The following is a 22,017-nucleotide window of genomic DNA, read 5'->3' as shown; positions in this document are numbered from 1 at the left end:
TCCCAGATGGTGAAATATCAAGGGAAATTGCTTTGTCTGTAGAAAAAAAGAGGAGGAACAATGTGTCAGACAATGGCTTTCCTAAAGGTATGATTATAATTAGATCAGAAGCAGTATGGTACATGATGTGACAGATTTGCTAACACCTCTCTATGACAGACCCATTTAAATAAGCTTATTGATGTGGAGCTGCAACATGACAGCACCCACTCATTGCAGCCTCCTGCGAGGATCAGCTATCTCTGCACTCTGGTGGGAAGTAGGATGACTGAAGCATTTGCTCAGGGTGGGCATATCCTTTTTACCCCAAGCAAAGATGCTGTAGGATAGACAGATATGGGACATTGCAACGTGTCTTTGCAAGACGCCACAAGAAGTAATGGTGGCAGCCACATTAGGAGTGAGACAAGAGGAAATGAGGGATGAGTGACCAAGAAAGGCAATGGGCCTCCATGTGCTGAAGTCTTCTGGTTTACAGTGATAACCTGAGGAAAGATCTGATGTAGTCCAACTCAAGGTACTGGGCTCGATAAGAGTAACAGAGTAAAATCCTATAGCCTAATTTAACAGAGGCTAAGGCCACATGATGTGAGTTTCCCTTCAGGCCTAAAACTCTATGAGGAAATAATAAATTCAGCACTAACATGGTAATGGCAGAGAAAGACTCATATGAAGTTGTTTCAGTCATAAGAACTGAAGCTGGGAATGTATTACTTAATGATCTTACATAGGAAAAAGTAAAATGGGAAATGAGGTTGCAAACCATGAGAAGGGACAACAGAGAAAGATCAACATGCCACAGGCTTTTTGTGTAATCACCTCAGATGGGTCAGAAAGGTCTCTAAAAGACAGTTCATTTGTCTCAGAATGAATGACATTCTTACTATAATCAAGGAGATCACTTCATGGGATTTGGGCCAAATTTGAAGACCTCTGGGTACTTAAAGGTGAATGTACATGTCTAACTGGGTTTGCAAAGGCTGCTAAGCAAGTCAGGTAGACAGAATGTCAATGCAGAGTTAGATATCTGCTAACACACTCTGGCACTTGGCAAATGTCAATGAGTGCCTATCTAAGCTTCATACTCTGCAGATCTGCCCCCTGACAATTACTGGTTACTGCAGCCAGTGATGAGCCAGCAGCAGGGGAAAGCCCAAAATACTGTATCCTACAACCGTATATTGCATTGATAGAACTTAACCCTCGTGTCTGGATGCTTTACATTATTTTGAGCTATGCCAGGTGTACAACTGCTTTGTGTTGTGGCAGTAGCCTGAAAAAGTCCAGCAATGCAGCTAAATCTGGTCCATTTTATAAAACTCACAGTGGTAAAGTGAGTAGTATGATGCCCCTGAAAGGTTTTTAGTAATAGAGACCAAAGCAATTCAACATCTAGAACACCGCATATGATTTTGAAACAGACAGCTACAGTATTAGAAAAACAGATAACAGTGACACTGATGCAGCAAACCAGAGCATCTCTCCATTATACATATACTGTCAATATTGCAGATAAATCTGTTTAAATACAGGAATGCTGTGATACCTCCCAGCTAGACCTGCAGCCAAAACTTGTGATTATTTGTATTTTAACTGATAAACTATAACCTCAGAAATACCCTTACCTGCATTAAGATTCTATTATAGCTATACAGAATATATAAATCTATCTGTGACATACAGAGGTAATTTACAGCAAATCAGGAAAAAGGGTAGCAACCATCCTAAAATAACAATTGCAGCAGAAGTACTTCTAATCAACTTCAAAATCCATGCACTTGAGATATCCTTGAGGATTTTAATGCGCTTCTTGTACTAATGATATTTTTTCTGTAAAGTTAATGTAGTAATTTTCACACCATTTTAATGTGTTGGTACTGTTCATTAAAGCAGAAATTAGGCTGCCAGATGATAGCATGCTATTAAGTCTAATAAAAATGAAGAAAAGGAACTAACTATTTTGACACTAACTAGACATAATGAATAGCCATCTGAAGTGGGTTTCCAAACAACAGTACACAGCTTGTTGACAGTGGGATGAGAATTTCCATGAGAGCATATGTGTCAAACTGCATTTTAAGCTCTTTAGAGGTTTGTATAAAACACATGTAAAAATTACAGGATGGAAACTGGAACTTCCACCTCTTATGATGGCACCACAATCTATGTATACCTATAAACCGATATACCAACCAACTAATATTTCAACCACCAACTTTATGGTATACTTGTGAAAAACAGTGATGCTTACAGCAATGCCTAATAGGCATTTTTCTCAGTTACTGCATTCAGAGAAAAAAAAAAAATCCTATCAGATTGTTCTGCAGCCAGAAGTAAATGTTAATAGAACTCATTGGGGGCTGGCTGGATGTGCCAGTACTCACTGGAGAGAGAAAAGAAACAAGTCTTTCCGATGTTGTTTTAGGCCAGAAACATCTGTGATACCAGAGACTTGTTCTTTTGCTATTTTTAGTGCAATAGACAAGTGTAGATATATACATCACTTAAGTAGTTCATCAGTGCTATGATTTGCAATGCAGCCACATGTTAATCACACATTTAAACACTGATACAAAACAAAGCATACAAATCCCTACTAATTGCATTGCTGATTTTCTGCTTATATTATTTAAATATAGCTAAAAATGACAACAGTAAAGGTTTCTGTGACTGGCTGTCAGTAGCTAATAAGAAGCCAGGACTCGGGGCCCTTGCTATCAAATGTATTAACAGTAAAATATACATCTGTCAAGGTAACAGACAATTAGCAATGCTGTTATGCACATGGATGATTTTCTTGTAGAGATTCATTTAAGCAGAGCATTTCTTTATTCCAAGTTTTGATACTGAACTTGTACACATGGCAAATAGCCAGTAACAGGATGCAAATAATGAGCCTGTATCTTAGAACACAGTGCATTAATAGAAGAAATTGTGTAAGATACTTGAAGTCAATGGCCTTACACAGCTGCTTAAAAATTAGTGTATGGGTCTTGGATCTACATTTGATCCTAGCTACTCATTTCCAGCAAAAATCTTCTGATCTTTAGCTGCCAAATTCTGTATCAGCTTACATGGAGTAATGTGCAGCCCTGATATTGTTAATGTATCCAGCTCCACTTCCATGACATACAATTTTAATATTTCTTTGAAGTACTAAATTCCTTTTATACTTTTTTTTTTAATAGGAAAATAATCCATTTCAGACCTATTCATCTTTCTGATTATTCTCCTTTTCAGGTATTTGTACATCTTTACCTTTTGTAGGAGTGCCACATGAAAGAATAAGCTTACTAATAGAAAACAGTATTAAACACCTTTGCATGCCTGCTTTTTCAGCTTCTCTAATCCATACTTTGTTCCCTCATTTAAGCAAGACAATACACAAGATTCACTCAGCAGAAACCATTCAGTTTAGTATCATATAGCTTGTCTTTGGAGTGAAGGTTTCTGCACCCTCCTAATGGCGCTTTGATTTGAATGACTTTAAATGAAACACCATGATTGCATGCTGCAGATTATCCAGACCTGCTGATGTTGAGTCTAGAAACAAGTGTCCCGTCTGAAAACCAGAGCCTTACCCTTGTCCCTCTGTGAAAGCAGCTATTTTCTACTCTCCCTTTGAGAGCCCACAGCTGTCACTGCTACTCTCTGTAAGATGAAGGAGAGAAGCTCTAACCTGAATTTAAAGCTAATCAGAGGATGAACTTAAAAGGAAGCAAACAATAAATCACATTAAACTGGGAAGCAGCCACATCTCTTCCAAAAACCAAAGGTGAGATCTCATCAGCCCCACCGCCGTTCCTACCAAAATTCTGCTTGATTTCAACAGGATTAAACTCATCATGAATGCGAGTCCCTTGTGACCTACTGCTTTTTTTTTGGCCATACGGAATGAGACTTTAAGCTGCTTGAAAAGAGAGAGCTCCAGCACTGACCTACAGAGACCTGCTTTCCCAACACACAGTATTATGACCATTCCTCTAAGGATTCTTGGCTTTATTGGCGATTAGTTTTAAAATGTGCTTGCAGAACTTGAAAATAGGCCTCCTGATCTCCATTTCTCATTGAATTTAATTTCTCCATAAAGTGTTCTTAATGGTTTATGAAATTATTTTCCCTAAAATGACACAGGAGAGGAAATCAATGCATTCCATCCTGGATGGCAAGGGATCTTGGGGGGGGGGGGGGGGGGGGGGGAGAGAAAACTATAATAAATTCCAAACCAAAAACACTTCAAAGCCCACTTCCCCTTTCCATGAAAAAAAAAAAGGTATTCAGTAGATGTTTCCATGCCTTCCAATTATAAATGTGATTCGATGGGTCACTAAATTAAAGCAATGATAACTAAAATCAACTTTTTGTGTAAAAAGATGAGATAAAAGAAAATGTGAAGCTCTCTCATACATCAAGTTTGCTAATAATCATCTAGAGGAAACAGACTTCCAGATCACCTATTGTACCTTATGTGAATAGCAACTCGCTTTCTTTTATGTAATTGAGACATGCTTCAGAGTTACAAAGACTATGCACTCTTCACCAGAGGGACTTGGCTAATTATTAGAAGTTTCCAAGCTAGTAATACTAATGAATCTAAATCTGCCTGGCACTGTAACTGCCCCAGGCTATTTGACAACACGCTACAGATGTTTTGTGAACTGCTGGAGGCACCCATTTCTTCATATGCTCAGTGTAATGAAGAGATGGGGCTTTTCTCACTGATCTTGGAAAAAAAAGAAATTTTAATGAAAACAGAATTCTTCTATCCTGAATACCCTTCCCCCTCTAGGAGCAAGGAAATGCTGCACTGAATCAGAAAGGAAGACATTTTTGTACATAAAGAGACACTTCTACCTATCTTTTAGTACAAATTATTCATATCCAGCTGCTTGTTATAGCTTTTGTTTTAAGAGGATGGATTATTACTAAATGATTTATACATAAGCAAAGTTAAAAATGAATACTTACTCTAAATTAAACTGAACAAGGATAGGCCTATATCTTAGCGCTACAGGGGATCTGAGATCACTTCCCTGCTCTCCCACGTACTGATCTGTGTGAGGAATTAATCTGTTCTGTATCTCACTTTGCTGCAGTACAGGAAGGATAACAAGCCTTCTTTTTCCCAGCTATTTTTCGCTTCTTACATAAGAAGTATATAAAGGCTTTGAGATGGGGACACGCATAAACAATTCCTAACAGAGCTGGCCCCAGTCTTCGGAACAATCATTGCCATCAGAATATAGTAAGAAATAACATCACACAACAAACCTGCACATGCTTGAAGAGACCAAGAACACCTTATAACAAATAAGTTTAGATACAGATTCTGCACCAATGAAATTCCCTTTGGAAACAATGAGGAGAAAACAGTATTATAGCTATTGAAACCTTTCTGCCATAAGACAAATGGACACACGTATGAGCTTAATCCCTAGAAATATTTATCACATTTGCTGAGCCATTAAACATGAAAAGCTGATCCCCAGAACATGGAAACACAATGCCTCCATTAACGGCGATTGTTGAAAACTGGTATTTCAATCAGTGTGCAATACAGGTGCATTCCAGTAAAACTTCTACTTTGCATCGCTTTCTTTGGATCAGCTGAAAGCTTGAAGATCACTAAGGGGGGGATTCTTCCACAACAAAATGCTTTCCTCTGCCTTTACAAAATGGGACTAGAAAGCTGTGTTAATACTGACTTACATGGATACTCAGTATCTTCCTAGAAACCCTACAAACTAAAGTTTTATTTGCATTAAAGTATTGTTAATGCTTTCTTTAAAAAAGCAATCTCTTTGGAAAACAGCAAAAAGTATCTCTCAAAGATGAAGGCTTAAGGAATGAGATGGGAGTCAAAGGAAAAAAAATACTGGTAATTTTGGAGCATGCAACTTCTGGAGTCAGTATTTAATAAATGTGCATTACTTGAAATCCAGGTGGAAAAGCGGAATTCTGATCAGCTGGGCACGTCGCTCTGTATAATTATGAGTCAGAACCCACCTCCTGCTGTTCAGAGAAATCGTATTATTGAAAACATCATCTAGTGGAAAGTGCATTAGTGTCTCTTCCCCACAGGTAACTCTCAGTCTCAAGTGAAATCTCCGAATTAATTTCTTTGCAAATGTGCTTTATCCTTTCACCAGAAGACTGATAGCTCTGCTGGTCTTCCAAGGAATCAAGCTTCAGTGTCCCTGGTTCCTTCAAGCACACAGACAGGCCTGTAATTAATTACATTAGTGATCCCATATGTGGAAATCTCTGTGGAGTTGGGAATCTACATTGTACTCCAGTTAATAACAAAATCTCAAAACAAAAACAGCATCTGACCAAAACAGACCTCTTCAGGTAAAGGGGCTTTTTAGTGTTGTTCTTGTTTTAAAAGACACCTCTATTTCTTTTCCTCTCTGGATTTATAAAATCATTTAATGTAATTCTTATACATCACAAGATCCTGTGGCTCCAGCTCAAACTCTGACATTAACTTTATGAATTCTTAAGCATAAAGTTCTTTACAAATTGAGTTTCCTATCTGGGATATGAAAACAGATTACCCAATGTTAGCCCATCTCTTGCTGTAAAAATAAATATACCAATGGCACTGAGTACAAAACAGCTAAATTAGACACTAATATTCATGGCAAATAAGTTCTGTTAAAGTATGCCTACAAATATCTCAAAATATGGCATATTAAAAAATATCAAAACAACAAACCACTTTATATCCCTGATACTTATTATTATGCTTACTGAAATGATTATATTTGCTGTTTAACCAGGTGTTGGGTACTGCTAATTACCTTTCATTACAATTAATTCACACATTTACTATGTGAAAGATCTGAAGTAAAATAAACCATTATCAGCTGGTATGACAGTGATCTCTGACTCTCCAGAGGAATAGGGCCTCAGCAGGATCTTAAGACAGGCTGTTATTTGTTCAGGGTAACTGATATTTTCCTGTTGCTGCTGTAGTATGGACCACAGCAGGCTAAATTAAACCATTCTCCTATGAAATGCAGAGCCGAGTTTTTATAGAAGTGTGTGGATGAAGCACATGAACTTGTTCATATCCTTTTCCACTGCTAATTTTTGGTCTATAGATGTGGATAAAAGTCTAGCTTCCTTTGAAATATAGTTTGATATCTATGTTTAAAATATCATTATGCGTTTGACACAAAGGTAAATGTAAGAATAGCCAGATTTACATTGTGAACTTTGAAGCAGAGCTTAAAAGAACTATATGGCTTGATAATCATCTTTGTAAGATGAATAAAAAAATTAGAAATAAAAATACAGTCAGTTCAGAGGGCAACATTCCAGTTAAACCATTGAAAACTTTCATCTTTTCATCCTCCCAAAGATCACCACCTCAACTCTTGAATCCCCCTCAATGGCTTTCTTAAAAACTTGGTTCTTCAACCAGTTTCTTGCCTTTCCCAATGTTAAATTTGAATCTGCTTTGATTTGAGGTCCAATCCCTCTCATGAGGAGTGAAACCCAAATGGCAGTATATACATAAATGCCATTACATGTATAATATAAAAGCAGAAAAGAACCAGAATTGAATTGGCATTTCTCTGTAGCTTTATGTGCAGTTTCAGAAGCTAACTGAGCCTACTGTGACTCTTTTTACATTTATAAAACTGTAACATTTGTGATGTGCCTTGTTTCTACCTCAACATGAATTTGCTGCTGAGTTATAATTGCTTATTACCTTTAAAAGACGCTTTTAACGTAGTGTAAACTCAAAACATACCGTGACTTCTGAAGGTGCTGTACATAGCTCAAGCTAAAAAACCTAAGAGTCTTATGGGAAAGCAGCTGGGAAAAAACCCACCAAAACTGGCAGAAGAGAAGGAAGTTACAGTCCCTATCCACGGTTGCCAGTCTGATACTAGCTGGACTCTAGAAGTTGGAACTAGTCCCCGAACAAGTGTCAATAGCAGTAACTGTGTTTTTCAGATGAACAGGATAAGACGAAGTGTTCATCTGAAAACTGGGGAGAAAACAGTTATTTGTTTTGTTAGCTCAGTCTATTGCACTATAAGATTTGCATTTCCTTATGTTTTCATGCATTTGGTTTCCTTCAAGAAAATATAAAGTCTGCTGTGGATGTTAAGGCAATGAGAGGCTGAGGCAAGATAATATTGCGAAGAAGAATCTTACCAACTGCCCACTGTGGGCTTTTTCCTACATATACTGCAAGAGCAGAGGCGAGATACTTGGATCATGAAAGGGACAGAGTTCTAATGCAAAATTATCTTTTTCTATGGGAAAAATAACAGCTGCTCTGCTAAGTGATAGAAGGATCCTGGAGAACATGTTCAGAGCAGGAGCCACAAAGATAGTTTAACTAGAATGTCATTCACTCTGTACTAAAATGGCAGCCAAACCAACTTAGTTTCAAATACCACAACTGACATGGAGACAAATTCAATCAGTGTAAGTGCTGTTGTCCAGGAAATATTGGATTCATTTCCTCCCTCATGTAGCACATATACCAATTTTTTTTTTGGCTATGAATGGCACCCCAGTTTTACTGTTCTTATGCTACTGCATGGCACTACTGCATGGACAAATCCATTCAGAGCAGGGTTAATCTTGGCTATCAGCAACAAATCGTTTTTGTCAGAGAACTTGCTTATTTTGAAAAACTGTCCTTCAATTATCCTCTTTTTTTTTTCTCCAGCAAAGTCAATAGCTCTGATTTTCTAAAAGGTGAAAACAAAGTGTCCATTATGCCTGAGAAATGATGATGCTTTTACTATGTGATGTTTTTATTATAATTGTCTCCCCATTATTAATGAACTTTTTCGTTTGGATTGTAGAACTCTAGAAACAGACTTTCAAATGAAGTAAAACACCTGTGAAAGGAAAAATCATACACTCCATCCTGGCACACACCATAAATGTTGAGCAATGCTCAGCAACCAGCCCCCACTTCCTCCTCTTTCAGCCTTTTAGTTTCAGGCAAGTTCTAAATATAAGATCAAACAAGATGAGGAAGGTCTATAGCTGATAAAATAGTGTAGACTTAATTTCAGTCTCTCTCATGCCACTTCTCTAAAGCAGTTCAAGAGATAATGTTGGCCTTAATTTACGAGGTTTTAAAATACTCTGGGATGAGTGAGAGAGCACCTACCATTTTTGTAGCACTTTGATCACACGAGATATACTGCACTGGTTCCTGTCCAGCAAAGCCTTTAAGCATTAATATCTGTTTTAAAGCTCTGTGTAGAATTAAAATAAGTCTCTTGCACGAGGCTGGAAAGCAGGATGGAAAGGAAAACAAATTAGAGAGACTCAGTCCTCTTGATGGGGATTCATCTGTTAGGTAGAAGCAGGCCCATGTTGTAAGTAGATGCATGTGACAGAAAAAAACGACAATATAGACGAGAAATGCTGTCATTACCATGGCAACAGCAGAATAGCAATTATGTGAAATACCATAGAGAGTAAGAGGGGATGGGGGGGGGGAAATACTGATTTTCACCTGGATTCTCATACCCTATTTCATATTTTCTTTAGCTCTATATATTATATACACCACCTGAATCTTGCCTTTTCCCTTATCAATTCAATGGGAGAATTCATCACATGCTTAGTCTCTTAAATCACACAAGGGAAGATAGAGAATAGAACAGGGGAGGAAAGGAAAACTTCATATACAGGTGGCAGGGAAGAACGGGAGTGAACAAAGATGGGAAACCTCCTGTACTGTATGCGTGATGGGCTTCTGGGGTGAGCACCTGAAGCTGAGAACTTACTGGTCTTTCACCTGCACCTGCCTGAACACAGAAAGTCATGGTATCCCTGTGCAGCACAACTTGGTTCAATGTCTGCCTCACTGTTTGCCTTGTTTTCAAAGTCTGGTCTATTCTGAGGGGTTTCAAAATCTCTTTTTGTCCACAAAGGCAATTCACTGTGTGGCTCAGCTGGAGGATGCTATATGCCCAGGATATGATCTGTTTGCAGTTCGTGCAGAATGGGCTAATCTATACTAATATGTGCCAATCCAGTCCAAACCACTTGAGCTATACCTATGTGGTATTTTGTAAGCTGACTACTTGTCTAACTCATCACTTAACATCATCTGCTTCAGCCTCCTCAAGGATCTTTACCTGCTCTTTTTCTGTTCCTTTTTCACAGCACTGGGATGAAGAAGGAGCCTCAAAAATCTCTCCTCATACAGCCAGAAGGCCTCAAGCTAAGTGGTGCTGGGGGCATGAGTGTGAGAATGCCTACCTATAAAAATCAGATTTATAACAATCTCTTAGAGAAACAGCAGAGCAGATTGGGTAGGCAGGATATCTGTGGATGGAAAAAACCTCATTTTGAGGACAAGTCTGCAAGACAGATTATAGCACATCCAGCAGGATCAGAAAGATGACAATATCACAATGCTGATTGCTGTGAGTAGTCCAAGTTCAGCAGTATTTTCTTTCACACATAGGAGTAAGAATGAAAATGAGAAAATCATGGCAAGAAATGACACAGTGGACAAGGAGGAGATCCTGGGCCTGCTCTTCTCACAACACAGCAACAGTATCTTTGAAAATCTCATGAAATTAAGAGTATTCACTGGTTATCATGAACCAGTGTCAGGACTGCACTGTCTTCTGCAGAGATTAGTACCTAGAATGTTTTCTTAAATATGGAATAGAACAGTGAAGGCCATTGTACCTACGCAACAAGAGATGCTGTCAACTAAAAGGAGAAAAAAGTAAAAAACAAAGAAAAAAGAAATAATGAAATCAAGAAAAAAGATAATTGCTAAAAAAGCTTCAAGTAGGAGTCAAAAAGCTCCATTTTGCACGAATACTTCTCCATCTCTTCCTTGCTTTGTATCTCTAATTATGTATAGAAAAATAAAAAGATTAATTTCTAGCAAAGAGTATTTGTGTGGGTAGTAAATGATGAATTGTGGTGGCACACGCGGCGGCACATGTGGCTGTAAGGATACAGAACAGAGTTTATGCTCATAAACATCACAGTGCAATGGCCCAAAATGCAAGGACAGGAATGGCACAAACATAGATTCTGGTTTATTGGGTGCTTTTTCTCATGCTGACATTAATATAAACATACTCCAAGGGGCAGCCTGTATATTACTGATTATCAATAAAGTGATTTTATTTTGGGTGCATGTACAGACAAAAACAATACCTTGCTACTGTTTGGCTTTTCAAAGTCCATTTATGAATAGGTGCAGTGGTACAGAACTGGAGACTGTCAGTAAGAGATTCCTGGAGTCACCAGAAAAAGCAACGTATTACTTGTTCCACAGAGAGCCCTTTAGTGGTACTACCTCCATGGGCTGAGCTGCTCACTGCAATGGATGCAGAGATATTTCCTATTTTACAGAGTACATGCTTTGACTGATGCCAAACCTAGGAGAAGGCTATTTAATGCTGACAATATGAATTAATTCCATGTAACTTATAAAGCATACGGAGTTGGGTTTGTTTCATTCAAGATGGATTCTTTACTTGGTTTAGGCTTTTTATCAGCTTTCCATTTTTCCCAGGGTTGCCAGACTGATTGCACTGCATCTGGCCTTTCACCAAGAGCAAGTCAGGTTAAAACTGTGCTGAATAGTGGCAAAACCAAAGTACTATACTGAATCCCACAGACAGTTGGATAGAGCACCAGAATGCCAAAAATATGATCACTAATTATAGCTCTCTCTGCCAACATTTTACACTTTTATGATAGTTTAGACAGAACAAGGACATGGAGAAATGCAATCCACATTAACAGGCTGAGTTGTACACCCATGCTCATAAACATCCCTCTAGAAGAAAAGATTTAAGTGTGATGACTAAGTATTACCTGTCTGGATTGACATTATGGGGCAAGTTATGGCCACATACGCCATCAATGACTTAGAATTGTTGAGGATGACAGTAAAGTCAAGAGAGGATGATAGTAAAGTCAAGTGGATTTATACCAGAATAAAATGTCTATGAAACAATCTAATGAAGTGATTTTTGCAATAGCGAATGCCTTCAACTTAGCTTCCACACTTCTTTAACTGGATAGAGCCCTTTATAGCTACCAACGCATGATCCAAATTGCTGGTAACTGCTATACTGAGCATGAAAAACGATCTCTGTTGTAATTCCATAGATCAGTATATGTTATTGTACTGGAACAGGATTGCAATCACTATTAATGGAACTACAGGAATGGCACTTTCTGGGTGGAAGTAAAATTGGGAGGGAAAACCCATAACCATCAACATCTCCAAAGAGCAGTGCAGCACTGCAGAGAGAGAGGAAGAAGATAATTCAGAAATATTTTACTGCCCTGCTGGGTTAAGTTTTGTCATTCAACCAACTATCCAGCAGGTTGACCTACATCTATTACTGTCTTTCCTGGTTGAAGAAAAAAAGACTTCCAAACCTTTGAATAACAACACAGGAAATCTGCAGTCATTTTAAGTGGAAAATATTACAAACCCTAACCTGTTTAAAACATTCAAACCATTATTATCCACTTCCATCATTCCTTCCATATTCTGTTCTATTTTTTCTTGCCAAAACAAAACCTGTTATATAAGTTTTTATGTCTCCCTTTGTATGTTCCTTCAAATACACTTCTGTTAATTGCTTTTCCTCTGCCTTCCAAATTCAGCCAACGCCACTTTTTGCTTTAAGCCCAAAACTTTCTGCAGTCTGTTTTTCTGTTTTTAAATTAGTTCCTATTTGACATTTCCAGATCATGCATTTGGCTAGCAATAATGTGTGTTTTTAAACAACAGCAAGGAAAATAACCTCTCCTCAGGGAGCAGTGAGGGAAAGAGAAGGAAATGCTGCAGCATTTGCAATGCTCAAGCAGCAGGTTCTACATGGCACCAGCCAGGCTCTGTTTCCTCAGACACCATTTCCAGTCAGTACCAGCCACACAGTATTACCAGCTCTTTCCAACTGCAGTAATTGTTTTAAGCCCTTTGGGTGAACAAACCAGAAAGATGCTAATTAACAATAAGCCTGGGTGGACACAGCTGAGGAGAAAGAAAAGAGGCACCAATATGCTTATAAATATTTAGAGTTAAGTTTGGCTTATATAATGCAATGGAAAACTCACTCCAAATTCTATAAGCTTAGAAAAAAAAGAGATAGCTTGTGGTTGAGGATAGGATTTCTCCTGCCAGAAATCAGGAGTCCCAAGAAATTTCTTAGAAAATCTATGGGCTGACACTTGGGTTGACACTGTCAACAGGTTCATTCTCAAATACCCATCCCATTTCTGTGAGGCAGAAGGTTAAATGGGTGACTCCAAAGAACATAAAATATATTGTGTCTATCTCTTTGCACCGGAGTCTGAGACTGTACTCAAACCAGATAAATGATCTTCTGACAAATCCTTCAACTTTGGAAGTAACCCGAGTAACTTTTTTCCCCTATCACAACAAGAACCATAGAACCATAGAAGGAGAAGACATGAAGTCTTTGAATATTTCACATCTTCATACTGCAAAGTCTTACAGTATATTGAGTTACAGGGATGGAAGTATATATATCACTGATATTTCTGCACAGTTTGAAACTGGGACTAATAGAGATAATCCATCTTAAATCAGCCTGAATCCTGCTTTGGATCTGAGCACCTCATTTTCAGCACAGTCCTTAAGCGAACATCAGACTGTGTTCACTGAAGTGTTAACACGGTCAGCACAAAGGTCTCACCCTGGTCAGTGCTGTGTTGGTAAGCAGCTACATTACAATAACTCACAAGTCAACATTTCATCTCTGCTTGCTTCACTCTTTCTTGGAGACATTGCTACGCTTCAAGCAGAAGAGCAGTGTGCCTCAGGCAGTATCTGTTTCCCAGTCTGTCATAGGAAAAGTAGTTATGTCCTCATGAGGGGGAAGACACAAGTCACTGTCTGGACCTGAATGACTGATTTCAATTCCTCATGAGAGACTGGGCAGGCTTCTATTCCCAGAGGAATTAAGATTCATGGCAGCCTCTATCCTCGTGAGTCCAGGTTTAAAGTACCATATAAGACAGATGTGAGAACTTCTTTACAAATAGAAAAGATCAGGGCATTAAGATTTGAATACAAACCTACACTAACACGGCAGTTAAGATACCCTGTAATAGTTTTGCTGAACTGAGACCTCAATAAAAGGTTGCCCTTTTTGTTTGCTAATCAGGCTGAAATATTCTCAAAAGGACTGGTGATCATTCCCATAGCACCACTAAAATGTACTGCCTTTGTTTACAGGTGTGTAGATGTTTCTGCTGGGTTTCACCATCTGTCCATTCATATTTCTAAATACTCACTGTCATCTTCATTTGGACATTTGTTTTTTTCACAGTGCCTACTGATTTCAGTAGCAACTGTATCTCCTGTTACAGGTGAGAACAGAAAAAAAAAAAATACAGTAGACTTGGAAACTTTTAAAAGCTTAATTTTTTTACGCCATCAGCTTTCTGCTAACTTCTGAAAAACAGATTGTACCTGTTGGTACGGTTAGCTAACAAGAATGGAGTGAGGTTGTTAGAGGATGGAAAGGTTAAACAAGATTGCTCTGTCATTAGGGATGATGCTGTCTGTGAAAATCAAGCACTTTGCAGAGGCTTCATTCTGCGATCACAGCAAATTTTTCATATCGGCATCTTTCCCAGCATGAAATCAGAGCTGATCCTGTTGTTTCTCTGCATCAGTTACCACCGCAGCACATCCGCAGCCTCTTTTTTGTTTTTTTCCCCAAGGACATATATTTCCTCTTGCTGGGAATTCACATTAATGAACCCTTTGGTTTTGCTGAGTCCCTCCCTTTACATTTCCCCAGGGATGCATGTGAGGCTGAGCACTACAAAGAAAGGCTATCCAAATGAGTTGTGTTCCCTCTTGTAGGGAAGCACAAGCTCTGCTGTCAAGGTCTCTACTGCTGAGGAAAGACACAAAGTTTATTGCTATTACTCTGCCTTCTCAAGCCTTTATTTTGCAAGACATTCCATGCTTAGAGATTTGCTCTCACATTTACATAACACAAGATCTAATAAAAGACTATCCAACCAAGAAGATAGGGTTTTTTAACTACTGTTTTGCAGAACACTTTGCAGAGGAGGCAGCAGCTCTCTCACTATGTAACCCCACTTCATCAAAATGGCATTAAATAACGTCTTAGATACTAAGCTTCCTGACTTACTGTCACCTTTAGTCATTGAATGCTGGGCAGGTTTTTTAACATCTTTCATCTTTGTACAATCATTTTTTTCATCTTCACTGTTCTCAAGTACCTTCCTCTAGACAAGCTTTTCCCTCCCTCACTATCCCTCATTTGAAATCTTCTGTCACTTTTTTGACAGCAAAGCCATCATTATATAAAAGTTTTTGTTCCTTTACATGAAAGTACGAGAGATTTTAGTTCTTTACTTGAGTATTTTAACTCCTCCCAAAAGCTGCCTAATTATTTTGTGGGATTCAAAATTTTCTGTAGCCCCCAAACCAGCCGGTAAAACAGTTTGTGTCCTTAAACAGCTGTAAAAATCACCTGCAATTTCTATCCGTATGTCGTATAATGCCATATTGAGAAAGAATACACAATTAAACTTGACCAAGTTCTTTTGTCGCTAACAAAATAACAGCAAATAACATAAACCCAGCAATCAGTGATTAATAACTGTCTGCAAAATTTCATCATGGAGTTTATGGAACTATTTATAATTGAGAGGAATATCAGCTGAAAATAAAAATATCAAGCGGTACATCAGTAACCATTTCCTAAAATCAAGACCTCTCACTGAAAGAAATCAGGACTCCAAGCTGCTGTGTAACGTTTATCAACAAGGGATCTCAAAAGCACTTCAGAAAGGTTGTTAATAGCCTCTCCTCATAATACAGTGTAGAGGAGCAAATTGAGCTGCCGTAAGATTGAGGCCAGATTGGTTTCTCATCTTAATATACCAAAATATACATATTTTAATGACAAGACCATAAGTGAAATCTGAGATCCTCAAGGCTACTTAAGGAGGCCATGACCCATGGATAAATGCCTCATTTTAACATTATCTTCTGTAACACACTGCAACAATATTGATTCACTTAAACCTGACCTGGACAAATACGTGACTAGTTCTCCAGTAAAACCAGTTCTTCTCCTATATGTACAAAAAGTGAAGAAATAAAGCATATAAATGCTGAAAAGACCCTAAGCCGTCCTGCAGCTTTTCCCTAATGCAGTTCAGCTATGGCCATCCCACTGCACCTTCTGATACTTTGAGAAGAGCTGAAATGAGGGAATGGGGTGTTCACTGGCAAAGACAGTTCAAAGCTGGGAGTCTCTGATTCCCTACTAATAGTTCCTAAAATGCTAACCTTGTCTAGAAAGAGCGAGTGACTTTGCTAGTGTGGCACCTCATGGATCTGAGGTGTGCCGTTTCTCACCCCTTGGATGTGTAATGACATTGGAGAAGTCTGGATGAGGCTGACTGCCCATTAATACTGAACTGTACTCTTAAATAAATAAAAGCTAGAGTAAACATAATACAAAGAATATTCATTATATTAACAGAAACAGACAAAATCAAGAATTTCTTTAAACAGATGAACACTAAAGAAGTGGCACAGGCTTGGATGAGGATTTCAGTGATTATCGAATGTGGACTGAATTCTGGCCTTATATTGCCAGAAAAAAAAAATTATCACTGTGTAAATAATATGATCTTTATTTTAACATATCCACACTCATAATATTTTATAGTTTCCTGATGTAAAAGAAATCTTTCTCCCAGCATGTGCAGCACTTCATGAGCTTAAAGGTAACATCTACCTGGAGTCATGGATACGCACATTATGCATAGTAGAGATTTAAGGATAGAAACCTATTGAAGACAGCCAACGTATTTCCTTCTGGCCACAAGGAAAACCAGATCATTTCCTATAGTAACAAGGCAACCACAATAGAAATATATTTTTGTATAATTCAGAACTATAAGATTGTAGGTTAATACCTATGTAAACATACAGACATTTTTTCCAGGGCAAAGAGTGAGCTTTCTATTTCATTTATATAAAGGAATATATATTTGAATGGGAAATCATTAGGAATAATTAGTTTCTGTGAACATGCATTGAGTTTGTCTAATGTGGCTTTATAGCATTAGCCACTGCAAAATAACATACAGAACAAATTAAAATGTTTAACTGCAGCTGAAATGGTCAATTTTGGAATGCAGAACAATAATGCTCACAAGGTCAAGGGAATCAGACACCTGAATGAGGAAGCGAAGCTTTAAAATACTGAGGAGGTTGAGAAAATTACATGCACACAACTACATACACATACGTGTTGTACCTAGGATGCTTTGGGATGTTTTTCTAAACAGCAACTTCAGCTGCCATTACAAGTGGTACTGAAATCATAGCAAATTCAAAAGCAATTTTGAGCTTCTTTTCTCAAGTGACACCATACAGCTCTGGGATAAATTACTTTCAGATGCTTTAAAAGTAATTTAAAGCATACCACTTACAATAAGGAAAACATTGTTTATGAATGTTTTATAATCGTATTATGGAAAAATCCATCTTTGCTCAGATGATGGCAATAAAAAAGAAAGATTGAAAAAAAGGCTTTGGAACAGTAATACTTGCCAGGTTATTCCCACTAGGTCAGGAGATGACAATAATGGCTTTTACTTATACCCAATACTGTTCATAAAATGACATCTACTTAAAACATCTTCAACAACTCCAAAAATTATTCTATTACAATATTAATAATTAAAACTTACTTCCAAAAATGGATCAAACATAATTTGCATATCGAGTAAACCCTGCAGGAGCTGGGAATATAGAAGAACCAATATGCAAAGAAATTAGACTTAATAAATTTTGTAGCGTTTTATTCACCTCACTGGAGATAGTAATAGAACAAATCAGTAATCTATGATGATTTGAATTTATTTCCAGACAATATGATGAAATGGCAGAAGAGGGCAGGTGTAGCATGAAGGAAATGTTGGAGACCTGTGCTACCAGCCTGGCTGAGCTTTGAGAGCAGACAAAGGAGATGGCTTATTTGTGTGTGTGCTAAAGAGGTGGTCCTGGCCTGGAGGAGTTCAGGATCCATCCTGCAGCACCTGTTGGGTCCCCAGGGCCACTGGCCCATGGTGCTGCTCTGGGCAAAAACCTAGAGGCTCAAGCAGGAGCCAGAGAGCTGTGGCTGTGTGAGGACTCAGGTACCTGAGATCCTCTGCAGAGCAGCATCTAGAGGGTTTAACCCAGCCATGTACACAGTGACTGAAGTTCAGTGTGACTGTGGCAGCAGAGCCAACTCCGTCACATGAGAGAAAAGGCCTGAAACAGGAGTTGAAGGGGATGGAGCATCACAGCTTCTCCACACTGTGATGCCACAGGTCTCATTGAGTTAGAGACACCTTTTCCTCCCTGCTCAACAGCTTTTTGTAAGAACTACGTTTATGAAAGAAGTAATGAGAATGGCTGCATTACTGAGTGAGCTAAGGGAGAAGGATGAAAAGTTTGTTGCCTTAAATACCTGAGTTGCCTACTTTGTACAGTGGTCCTTGGCATCCCTGAATTCTGGTACCAACCAGTTCTTTGGGGCACAACATTTGCTCTAACTTGATTTTGCTAGTGTACGCACCTAAATGATCATGTTGGTTGGTTTGGTTTTTAAGCACCAAGATAACTCATTTTTCTGTTTCCCAGAGCACACCCAAGTAGTCTGCTTCTTTCTGCAAACTCGTAGCACAGAGGAATCATGTAGCCTTTGTTTATAACCTGATTATGGAACTAATTTCCCTTCTCTTGTACTTGTATTCCTAAATTGTCATCTAACTGAAAATCTCTCTAAAGGCAGGATTTCCCCTCTATTCAAAATCAGAAAAATACTGGATCTCAAAAAGAAAAAATACTTTCTTAAAGCTTTACAAAAGTATAAAAGGTAATCTACAAGTAAGATGAAGATTTTAAACATGTTTCTGTGAAAGCAAATTCTCACTTCATCAGGAGTAGTGAAACAAGTTTGCCTTGAGGAGCAGCACTGCCCCAGGGCAGCTCTGGTGATGATTTGAGGGAAAACCACAGGGTATTTGGTTCCTTTCCCTGAGGAAGAGGAGGCCATGGGCCTCCTGCTCTGCCCCTGCCCTTCCTTGCATTCAGTGCCTCCCCTCTCCCTCCACTGCAGGCAAAGGAGCCAAAGAAATGGAGGGAAAGATAGTAACACCTGGGGTCACATCAAAGCCCAGAACAGCAGCCTTGTTTATCTGAATGGAGAGCAATGGTAGCAGTGGCACAATGAAGTGCCATTTATCCTCAGCTCCTTACACAACAATGCAGGAAAGTCATTTGATTAAAGGGGCAGCTCTGCACTTTATTGCTCTTGATTTCTTTCTTCTTCGTGAACCTCTGGATAAATTCAACCTGCTTTTCAAGAGCATCAGAACAACCACAGGAGCACTTGAGAGCTAAGGCGGTGGTGGGATGTACCAGACATACAGCTTGAGCAGTCACAGCATTGCACTGATAGAAACTGAGTATAAACATGCCCTTTAAAGCCTGAAGGGAGGAGAACTGATGTTTCTGTTTATGAAATTAATAGGTCCAAAAAGTGTAGCATGCTGAGACATCAGGCTATTAGCGGGAGCCCTGCTGACAGCCCACTTAGAGGGGAAGAAAAAAAAGCCAAAGCTGTGACAGCAGATTAGGTTGAGGAGTTGGAGCTTTTTGCTTCGTTTTTTTGAAGACGTATATAGGGAAGTCAGCAACCTATTTCAATGATTGCTTCCTCCAAGTCTAAAAATAACACACAACCCTGTACCTCTGGTCAGTCAAGAGCCCCGGGCAAACACACAGAAGATGGAGGTGACACAGCACCCTATCCATGGGGACAACACTACTCTAAACAGCTTGGTGGCAAGGGGCAGACAAATGGCTATGTGAATAAGCAATCCCTTAATAGTTAGCTCTCCATCACCCTAGGCTAAAATTTCGATACTTATAGGCACCTTATGGGACCTGCTGAGGTCTTTCTTTTTGAAAGCAATTGATCTGTTTATCAATAGATTTTTTCCACACTAATTACCAGAACCTGGGGTAACTGCTTTAGGGTGAAGTATCAAAAATAAAATGAATACACATAACCGGTCACCAGATGTCACTGTCTTGTCATTCCAACATGGCCAGAAAAATATAAATCCATGAGCAGAAAACACACAGACATCCAAACAAGAGGTAGGAGAAAACCTGGAATATGAGGACACAGCTCCTTGCCAGGTCAGCAGAACGGGAAGAAGATGTCATGGTTTACTTTAACAAGTCTGTCAACTCTGTTATAATCACCGATTTATTACATTAATTTCCTCCCCATTGGTAGATGCTTCCGATTACCTTACAGTTGTAGAAACTCAGGATGATCAAGGACACTGAGCATGCTTCCACTGAAACCAGACAGGTCTTTATGGTCAAGATTACAGTAATCAGCTCAACTGGCTTTCTGAGGAACTTACTCTATTGCACATCTTTCAGGCAAATTCCAGTGCTGTGGTAGGTACCTACAGCTGGACACCCCTCAAAGTGATGTTAATATTGAGGCAATATCAGTAGCTCCTTGTCAAATAACACATCATCATTAAAAATACAGCTTGCCCACTGCTTGACTCCCTGCTGTCACAGGGAGGGATAGTTAGGCTATCACCTTGTCCTGGACCAAGCTGTGGTTCACGTAACAGGCTGTTCTGGGCAAGGGCAGAACTTTCTAGGGCTTTAAACACTACTGCTTTCCATAAGAGGAATGTTTCACTGGTAGATTCAAATCCCCAGGAATGTGACTTTGAGCTGTTACACACCCTTTGCACCATTTTGGAAAGGCACAGCGCATAGTACGGGAACAAAGTGGGACTGTTTGACTGCAATCAGTGAACTAGAAAGGTGAGTTGATAGCAACCTGTAGTTGCTCTTAGATAATGTGGTCAAATTCACACTGAGGATTTTAAAAGTATCTACTCAGGCAGCAGGTTCTCCGGGGAAACGAAACGGTCCTTTGCATTGTGAGCCGCACGCACCTCAATCCTTTCTCACCTGCCCCACAAATTAAATGATTCCTTTTATTTGAGCTAAGAATACAACTTCTCCAAAACTGTTTTGCAGGGAGGGCTTCTCTCTATGCCAAGTGCTTTTGTAATACAGGGTAAAGACAGTCACTCTGATGAATATCTTGGAATCAGAACACAAAAGGCAGAAGGAAAGGAGTTTTAATTTTTTAAAAGAATGAAAAACTACAGCACAGAAAGACTAGTGCTCATGTTTCCAAAAGGGGTCATCAATTAATAATTGTTTCCCATTTACAATTATTTTAAAGGACCTGTCCTTTATCAATTTTACTAAGATCATACTGCAACTCCTCATTAAAACTGACAAGCTTTAATGGGAATTCTGAGTCCAATAATATGCCATCCACTTTTAATACAGTCCTTTACATTTGCAAATCTCAGAATGACTGAAAGTCAAAGATGTAACATTCATTTTAAAATGGGGGGATTGGGACTTCTGACTGATTTGCCTACCATGACCTAGATAGACGACCAAGGGCAGAGACGGGGATTGAATCCAGTTTTCATTACGCCGTGTCTAGTATTCTGCTCTGGTCAGCCTTGCTGACTAATAAGAGCATTATCTTCTGGAATAAGGTTGAAATTTTATGGACTTGTAATGTTCCCATTCATAAAAATACTCTATAATCTTCCATAAAGATGGAACAATACAATAAACTGCTGAAAATCTTCATGCAAGAACTGCACCTTACAGCTTAGGAGAATTCCCTAATTGCAAGCATTTTTACACTTAAAAAAAACCACAAGAGGTATCCTACACAGAGAATGAATGATGTAATGTCTCTGCATGTCACAAAAGAGTGAAACAAATCCTTCCCAAATTCATCATGATGCACAATGAAAGAAACAGCACACCTCTAAATGAACTAACATGTCGTACGCTTTCCCCAGTTACGAGGCATGTGACAGTATTATCAGTCAACC

The 22,017-nt window shown here is 38.8% G+C and overlaps 1 long non-coding RNA gene across 1 annotated transcript in view; it reads right to left on the bottom strand.

The window, feature by feature from the left end:
• Nucleotides 1–21,202, bottom strand: part of LOC130602244 (uncharacterized) — a 61,536-nt gene extending 40,334 nt beyond the window's left edge. The window contains exon 1 of the long non-coding RNA XR_008972856.1: nt 21,062–21,202. This is a non-coding gene — a long non-coding RNA (uncharacterized LOC130602244). The remainder of the gene's footprint in view (nt 1–21,061) is intronic.
• Nucleotides 21,203–22,017: the final 815 nt, after the last annotated feature.

This window comes from Pezoporus wallicus, unplaced genomic scaffold (genome assembly GCF_028554395.1).
Source record: "Pezoporus wallicus isolate ANWC-B61680 ecotype Strahan unplaced genomic scaffold, APGP_CSIRO_Pwel_v1 contig_8047, whole genome shotgun sequence".
Taxonomy (NCBI): domain Eukaryota; kingdom Metazoa; phylum Chordata; class Aves; order Psittaciformes; family Psittacidae; genus Pezoporus; species Pezoporus wallicus.
Note: the sequence above shows the minus strand (reverse complement) of the source record. Positions and strands in the feature narration are given on the sequence as shown.